The sequence below is a fragment of the Pituophis catenifer genome, unplaced genomic scaffold (genome assembly GCF_029215685.1).
Source record: "Pituophis catenifer annectens isolate HBS135680 unplaced genomic scaffold, rPitCat1.0.hap2 SCAF_13, whole genome shotgun sequence".
NCBI lineage: Eukaryota > Metazoa > Chordata > Lepidosauria > Squamata > Colubridae > Pituophis > Pituophis catenifer.
The window spans coordinates 1,574,484-1,583,230 of NW_027256893.1; positions in this window are offsets into that span (position 1 = coordinate 1,574,484).

Here is an 8,747-nt window from a genome sequence, read left to right on the forward strand (position 1 = left end):
ACTTGCTGTGACCCACCCAGTGGCTGTGAATGCATGCATGTAGATGTCACCCAAGCCCACTCCTCCTAAATGCACTTGGCCACTGCAGATGAGAATGTGTTTTGGAGAAATTAACTCTTTTTCCTGAGGAAGCCCATAGAATCATTCACACACTGCCATCCACCCCAAGAAGCCAACAGTTTCCAGACCCAGCCTGCCTAGAAATACTCCATGGGAAACTGAGCAGCAGCTCCTCTTGGGGTACTGAGGCTGCCCATCTGACCAGAGCTGCTTGGCCTATGGGTGAAGAGACAGAGAACTGCCCCCCTCCCCAATTCACCATCCCTCTCTTTGACAGGGCCAGCATGTCAGAGTTCTGTTTCTCCTCTCTGTCTTCATCCTGCCTTCTTCTGGAGGAGCTGGTGAGTGGAGCTCCTGAGCCCAGATACACCTCCCCCCCCCCAATTCACAGGACCACAACAAGAGCTTTTGGGCAGAGGCTTTTGGAGTTGGGAGGTACAAGGAACACAAAGTGATGGAGAAACAGCATTATGCCGGTTTGTGCCCATGACTGCCCTCTGCTGCCATTGCCAGATCCTGTCCAGGGAGGAAAGAAGAGACTGGATAAACTGCTTTAATTGGTGGAAGTTTCCTTTCCAATTGCTGAAGCATTTTTCAATCCTTTTATTGCTTCTTTGGTGTTGCTAATTGTCTTCCTTTCAATTTTTACAGTCACAAAAACTTCACAATTGGATTGAGATTAATTTCTCAATTAATTTCCTCAGCAGCTGCATATAGTTGTTTTTGTATTGTTTATAACTGTTTTAGAAATGTTTGCTGCCCAGAATAACTGGACTGAGATGGGCGGCTATAGAAAATGAATCTTCTTTTCATGGTCACTATTGACAATCCCAATTCTAGGAAACACAACCAGTCATTTCACACAATGGGCGCCTTCCTAGAATTGGGATTATCAATAGTGACCATGAAAAGAAGATTCATTTTCTATAGCCGCCCATCTCAATCCAGTTATTCTGGGCAGCAAACATTCCTAAAACAGTTATAAACAATACAAAAACAACTATATGCAGCTGCTGAGGAAATTATTATAATTGTCATTGTAACCAAAAAACGGGTCTCTTAACACATTCGGAGCCCCAGGCTGGGCACATAGCCAAGTTTTTAAGGCCTTACGAAAGGCCAACAGGGCTGGGGCCATCTGAGTCTCTGAAGGACGGTCCAGAGGGCAGGAGCTACAGCAGAGAAGGCACATCTCCTGGTCCATGCCAGCCGATATTCCTTGAATGACAGGACCTGCAGCATGCCCATTTCTGCCAGACAGGATTGGACAGGTAGAAACCATGGAGAAAAGACACTCCAGGTAAGGCACTCCAAAGCTGGTAGGGTTTAAAGGTCATAACCAGCACCTTGAATTACATACTCCAGTAATTAATGCAGCTGACACAGTAGTGGTGTTATACGTATTGCATGTCTGAGGATCCTTCATTGCATTCTGTACAGCTGCACTGGTTCGGAACTGTGAGTGCGCACACGCTTTGCTTGTGCACAGCACTTCTACAGATCCACAGAGCGTCCGTGATGACATCCTCCTGCTGCCGTCACTACCAGTTCGCCTGAAGTGGGGCGAACCGGTAGAAACCCACCACTGGTACGAGGGCATAAATGACCATGAGCAGAGCCTCCCAGTGTGGAATGGGCACAAAAGGTGCACCACCCAAAACGGTGTATACACCCTCCTTCCTTGAAAGGAAGCCAGGAAGGAAAGCTGGGAGCTCTGGGAGAGAATTTGTACGCAGCAATTTAATGAGCGATCAGAAACAAGGGCAACATTGCAGGAAGTGCAAGGGACAAATTATAGCAGAAAGAATGGTAAAATGAAGCTGTGCCATTTGAGCATCCTGTAGAACAGGGGCCACCAGCCTTTTGGGCCCCAAGGACCAGTTCCGTGGAGAGAGATTTTTCCACGGACTGGTTTTGTGTGCTGCCTGCATCCTGCAGATGGGGCTTCGCTTGTTTGCATGGCCCGGTTTCTGGCATGCTGAGGCTCAGCGCTGGTCCACGGTCCGGGGGTTGGGGACCCATGCTATAGTTGGGAAAATGGGGAAGAAATGCAAAACCTTAAAGCAAGGACAAAGAGGCCTTGATGATGGACTTGCACATTTCTTTCACAAAGCTGCAGGTTGCGGCAGACAAGCCAGCTTAGTTCCCACAAACTCTGCCCAAGAGGTTGCTGCTGTCGGCGAATTCCCTTGGCTGGTCTCGCTGCAGGATCAGGGCAGCCACGTTGTGCTTGGTTCCATCCTAAGTCAAGACTGGATCCTAAGCGCAGCCTCCAGTTTCCACAGCAGGTAATGCTTAGGAGCTCATTCCAAGCAAGCAAGAAAGACAGCCCTCCTGGGATTTCACACACACACACACACACACACACACACACACACACACACACACACGTGGGAGTTCTTCCAGCAACATCCTTTCTTTGCATCTGGGACCTGGATATGCAGCCACGTTGCATTCATGATGGTGACAAAAGCAGCACTTGAGATCCTGGTGGAACACAAGAGACCACTTTTAAATGATTATTTTGAGATGGTAAAGATTCTCAAAATCCTGCTCATTTCCCACTTCCCATCAATTGTCTGTGCTTAGCTCCCTGGCATTCCGCAGGCCCACTGGCTCCTTTTTAAAAAAATCATTGGCTCTTGTTTTAGATTTTTTTGAAAAATATGTTTATGGATTTGACATGCATAGAGTGAAACAGTAGCGTATGCCACCATTACTGTGTCCCCTGAGGCACACTTAATAAATATGAATGCTGCTTGGAACCGGGGTGGCGCAGTGATTGGAATGCAGTATTGCAGGCTAATTCAGGTCACTGCCAGGAGTTCGATCCTGACCAACTCAAAGTTGACTCAGCCTTCCATCCTTCCAGGGTAGGTAAAACGAGGACCCAAACATTTGGGGGCAAGATGCTGATTCTGTAAACTGCTCAGAGAGGGCCGTAAAGCACCATGAAGTGGTATATACCGTAAATCTAAGTGCTATTGCTATTGCTTGGGCCCATTGCCACTTGCATTGGCTAGCAGGGTATGTACAGCTCCCTAAATTGCACCGCCAGTCAAGCCAAAGGGGCTGTTTGCCATCTTCTTCTTCCTGTCCCTGTCCTTCACAGCACTGGTGGTGTAAGAAGCAGATGGTAACAGACCAGGTGCCAGGAGGGAGGCAGCGGCTGTTTCAAGCAACTCGGTACAGCTGGAAAAGGCAGCATGTTCTCCTAATTAAAGGGTGCAGCACCATGGATTTTTTTGGTAGAATTCTTCTACAATGATAGTTTGTATTGATTACTTTGCAGCAGTGCATATATTAGTCAACCAATAACTATTGATACAAGCCAGTTTGGGGTAGACGTTGAGGCATCAGGTTAGAAACTGGGGGATGTGAGTTCTAGTCCCAGTTTAGGCACAAAGCTAGTTGAGCCAATCTTTATTTTTATTTATTTATTTATTTATTTATTTATTTATTTATTTATTTTCTCTCAGCCCTAAGAAGGAGGCAATGGCAAACCACTTTTAAAAATGTTGCCAAGAAAATGTTGTCCTGTCTCTGAGAATCCGACATGATTGAATGGGGGGAAAACTACCAACAAGTATAAAATATAATGTATTTTCTTATATATCTCTTTTCTTTTTTAGTTTATATTTTCAGTGTGTTGGGGGTTTGCCTTTTTATTTTGATTTAAAGAAAAAAAGTTTTTGTTATGTATGTTAAGAATAGTTCAGTTGTCCTCTTGGCGCTAGAAAAGAAATGGAAAGGGAGCATCAGTTGTTGTTGGTCCCAACAGGGCCTCAGCCCAGCCCTGTTCCTGCTTCTGACAACCACACACACACCAGCCATCAGCCAGGCAAAGCCTTTTTGTACCCGGACGGCCCTTTCAGGCTGCTGCCTTTAACATTTTTGAAGCATGTGGGAAAACTCTCAGCCAGGATGCTGATGAAAAAAATCTAATTTGACCCTGAGGTTGCTGTGTCTTCTCTGCTATTTGCATGTGGCTGGCTTTAAACAGGCAAATTTTCCTCCACTATTCCATCTCCAGGCAGCGGAAATTCATCTAATAAAATTTTGTTCCTCCAGCCCAGGAGATCTGCCAGAAAAATGTGGCCAAGCCCATCCAGAAAGGTGACCAGGGCTCCAGATTTACTGGACAATCCATGTTTCCTCCAGTACTCTTGCTGTTTCTTGTCCCAAAGATGCTTTTTCAAGAGGCAACTGGACTTTGGTTTTTTTTTTTGAAGATGTTTTGCTTCTCATCCAAGAAGCTTCTTCAGCTCTGACAGGATAGTGGGGAAGAGCTTCTTGGACGTTTTTTCTTCGTCTTCAAACAAAAAACAAGAAAGCCCAGTTGCCTCTTGGAAAAAAAAGCACCTCTGGGACAACCATGACCTGGAGGACTGAGAATCTCTACAGACTTTTCACTGTTTCTTGCTGTCCCTCCTTTGTTTGCAGGACCCAGATCTCTGCTCTGGCTGGAGGTTCAGATCCAAAAGGGCCCGGGGAATATCTGGTGCACATCCAGACTATCGTCCCACACGAGGCCTTTGACGAGATAACCCTGGTGCACAATATCGCTCTGCTGAAGACAAGCACTCCGCTCCGTTTCAGCGTGACCGTGCAGCCCACCTGCTTCCCCACCCCAGACTTCCCAGGGGCAATGCTGAAGAAATGCTTTGTGGCCGGCTGGCCGGACCCTCAAGGAGGTGAGCCAGAGCTCTTCTGGCAACACTCTCCCTCTGCCCCAAAAGGAGAGCCAAGAGGCGAAGGAGAATAGTTTGCCAACCTTTACAACTTCATAACGGTTCTTTGCTGTCTTGGCTCATCAGGGACGGGTCCCCTGCAGAAACTCTCGGTGGAAGATGTGGACCCCTGCCCCTTGCACAGAACCGTCAGCACGGAATGTTGCAGCCATCGGGAAGGTGACCGAGTGCCTGGATGCCTGGTGAGGAGGCCCTCAAGGGCGCATTAACCTCCCCTTGATCCCACTGGGGGCTTCAGAGGGCCACCTTTTCCTGCTCTTTCAAGCAAGCTTGCACGGAGCAAGAATCTGCCAGAAAGCAAGTATGCATTTCGCCATGTTTCTTTGGCAAGCCTCTCAGGTTAAAGAACTGAGTAACGTCTGTGTCTCTGGCCTTTAAACAAAATAATTGCTAAAATCTGGATTTGAGATAACTCTCGTATACTGTAGAGCAGGGGTGTCAAATTCAATTTCATTGAGGGCTGCATCAGGATTGTGGTTGACTTTGGGGGGCCAGCTGGGCGTGGCTGACTGGGTGGGTGTGGCCAATTGGGTGGGCGTGGCCATCTTGACACCACTCCCCAAACTGATGGCATGTTTCATCTTTGCATTGGGTAGACTGGGCCAAAGCAACATGGGCTGGCCCCTTACATTCTCCAGGACAGCCCATATCGTGGGCCAGATTCAGCTCGTGGGCCTTGTGTTTGACACCCCTGCTGTAGAGGATCGTCTGCATTTGCATCACAATTATTCAAATGGGCAGAGATTTCTGCAGGATGTTAATGTACAGTCATTTGCTTGTACCACTCCTGTGAGTGGCCGTCAGGAACCTCAAGCCCCTTCGAGAGACCTTGGGGCAGCCATTTGGGCTGATGGGCTCCTTTCTTCAAACCCTTCAGGACTCCACCTTGCTCACTTGGCTGGTCTGTTTTTCTCCTGTGGGGGCGCTGAGCCCCCGAGACATCCACCCTGCAGGGGAGTTGGGATCCGTGAGGTCAACTAGTTGTGCCTCAGATAGTCCAAAAGGGCCTCAAATTGTGACCTGTGTTTTCTCTCCAAGGGGTCAGCCGGCAACCCAGTCCTGTGTGAGGCGGACGGAAGGTGGGTGCTGAAGGGCCTGCTGAGTGAAGGGGGCGCCAGATGCTACGGGCCCTTCCTCTACAGCCGGCTCATCTACTACAGTGACTGGATTGTGGCCACCATGGCCAAATGGAGGGCTCCAGCATCCCCCTTTCCTGGCCAAAGGCATCCAGCCTTTAGGGGCCCAGCAGAGGAACAGGCAAGGCTGCTGTTTGAACCCTTTTTGGCGCTGAGAGCCCTGAATGTCTCCGATGTTTCAGAAGACCCCCTTAGCCTGAACCTTTCGGAGGAGCTGGAGGAGGGCAGCCTGGGCCCCGTGGAAGGACCCCCCGAGGCACGAGCAAACCCTCCACTCTACTACGACTACTATGGGGGGGAGCTGCTTGCCATCTCTTCAGCAAAGACCGGCCAACCACAGGGGTTGCAGGGCCTCCTCTGCATGGGCCTCCTGCTGCACCTCCCGGCTTCCTGAACTATTCCTGGGCCTCGAGATCAGATTTCTCTTGGGAGATCCTTTTATCCTCCTTGGTCTTCTTGCCCTGTGAGAAGTTGGGACATCACGAGAGGGAAGAACACAAAGCATCAACCACAGGAAACTTCATGACAGCCTGTCTTTGCGTGCCTCATGCAGGGCTTTGTCCCCGTGGCCACAGCTATGGGTTCCACATCCATTAAATCCTTTTTTGTGTCCTATTATTAATGAGATGTGCCTTTACTTGAGCTTTTGGCCAGGACGGAGAGCGGCCTGTTGCTAGACTGGGACCAGTGGTCACCATGTGTTAAGCAAGGGGTGCAAAGGTGGGGATTCCTGTGACACCTTGTACCAATTATGGATTTGGTCCACAACTTTGCACTTAGGGTATAACTCTGAGCCGCAACCTCATGCCTGAGATGTTTGGTTTTTTTTCCTGATCTCTGGATTTTAAAACATCTTGCCTAATGAAATTCTGGAGAAGAAACTCCACCATGAAGGGTCCTTGGTGCTCTCTGAGCTTGGCTGTTTCTTTGCAGACGTTTCATTACCCAAACTCATTTCAACCCAGAGCTACAAATATTCTCCTTCAGTGAAAGGCTTCCACCTCCTTGGAATGCCAGTTTGGTTAGATGACCTGTAAAGCAGAGGTGACATTCAGCCAGTTCTATCCGGCTCGGGTGAACCGGTAGCGGCGGCTGTGGGAGGCTCCACCCACCCACATGGATGTCATGATGTCACTTTTTTGTGACATTTTAAGCCTCTGCGCATGCGCAGAAAGCTTTGCGCATGCACGGATGACAGCACGCACATGGCTTGCACACATTTGTGAACCGGTAGGGAAGGTAAGTGAATTTCACCCCTGCTGCAAAGGCTTTGGCTGCCATCTCTGCCCTCGTGTTCAGCAGAGTGCCCTTTAGCACATGGCACGGAATCCGCCTGCAGATGCCCAAAGGCTGCACCTGGGTGTTTGTGCCACTGTTCTCCAGCAATTAGAAAATAAATCAGAAATAGAACCGAGCAACCTACATTTTTAAATGAAGTTTTTACGTGGGGTTTAGTTGGCGTTTCTATTATGTAGAACAATTGATCAGTGGAACAGCTCGTCTCCAGAAGTTGTGGGTTTTCCATCATTGGAGACTTTTAAGAGACCGGACAACCATTTGTCCTGAATGCCTTAGGGTCTCTTGCTAGCAGGGGTTGGACTAGAAGACCTCCAAGGTCCCTTCCAGCCCTGTGATTCCTATAGAAGCCAAGAGCTACAGGACAGAAAGTCCTGGGATTTCTCTGCCCTTCTTAGGGCAGCCCTGGGAGTGGGAGGCTTGGGGGGTGCTGCCTTTGGGGTCGGTTTGGGTCTGATGGGATTAGGCTTGACCCTGCTCACGTCCAAAAGACCAGGAGGGAGGAGATGCAGCCCCCATTTTGTTTCTTGTCTCCATGCTCTCCATCCTCCTCCTCCTTTCAAGGGCCCAGGGGGCTCATTTGATGCAGCTGAAGATCGGTGTGTGTGTGTGTGTGTGTGTGTGTGTGTGTGTGTGTGTGTGTGTGTGTGTGTCGGACTAGATGCCTTTCATTTCTGATTGTAAATTCCTAATGAATCCATCTGCATTTATTCTCAAACATTTGGTCAGCCATTTTCTTTGTACAGGCCAAGAAAAATTGGGGTTATATAACTCTTATTTTTTTCAGTTCAACATTTCTTTATATTCTCATATTTCAGCTTTTTTTCCCATTTCAACATGTTTAACTTGCAATATGTAAATTTAAAACATGCATCTCCTGCTAAAGATTTCTCACCATGAAACTTCACACAAGATTTTAAATATTCTGGACATTTTTAGATGCTGCCTCCAACCTATCAGTTTTGTTTTGTTTTAGTGTTTCCCGAACAGAGACGTAGCCTGTGCTGGAAAGTTCTGACCCAGGACGGTATCCTCGGGCAATGCTGACAACTGTTGACTTCACCCTATTCCTCAGAGGTCTGTAAGGGACGTGCATAAGCGCACCAACATGCCTACCGCCCCTGTCCTAATGTTCCCTTTTATTCGTACCCATTTCATGTATTCTTAATCATGTTTATACTTTTATCTGTTATCTTATATATGCTTGACAAAATAAATAAATAAAATAAATAAAATGTGCATTTTCAAAAGTTTCCTCTTTTACCTAAGTTGTCAAAGAGACATCCCCATATTTCTGCTTCAGGCGTTTGCCTCCTACATTTCCAGGGGTTTAAGCCTCCTCTTGCTTGTTATTAATTGGGGTTTTCCCTGGCATATTTCTAGGGTGACACCCTCAAAGCACTGGCAAACCGGATCACTTTTCCTCTTGCACTATTTTTCTCCTTTACCACAAAGAAGGCAACATCCATCTCAGCCCTCATTTCTTGGAAATACTGCCACTCTG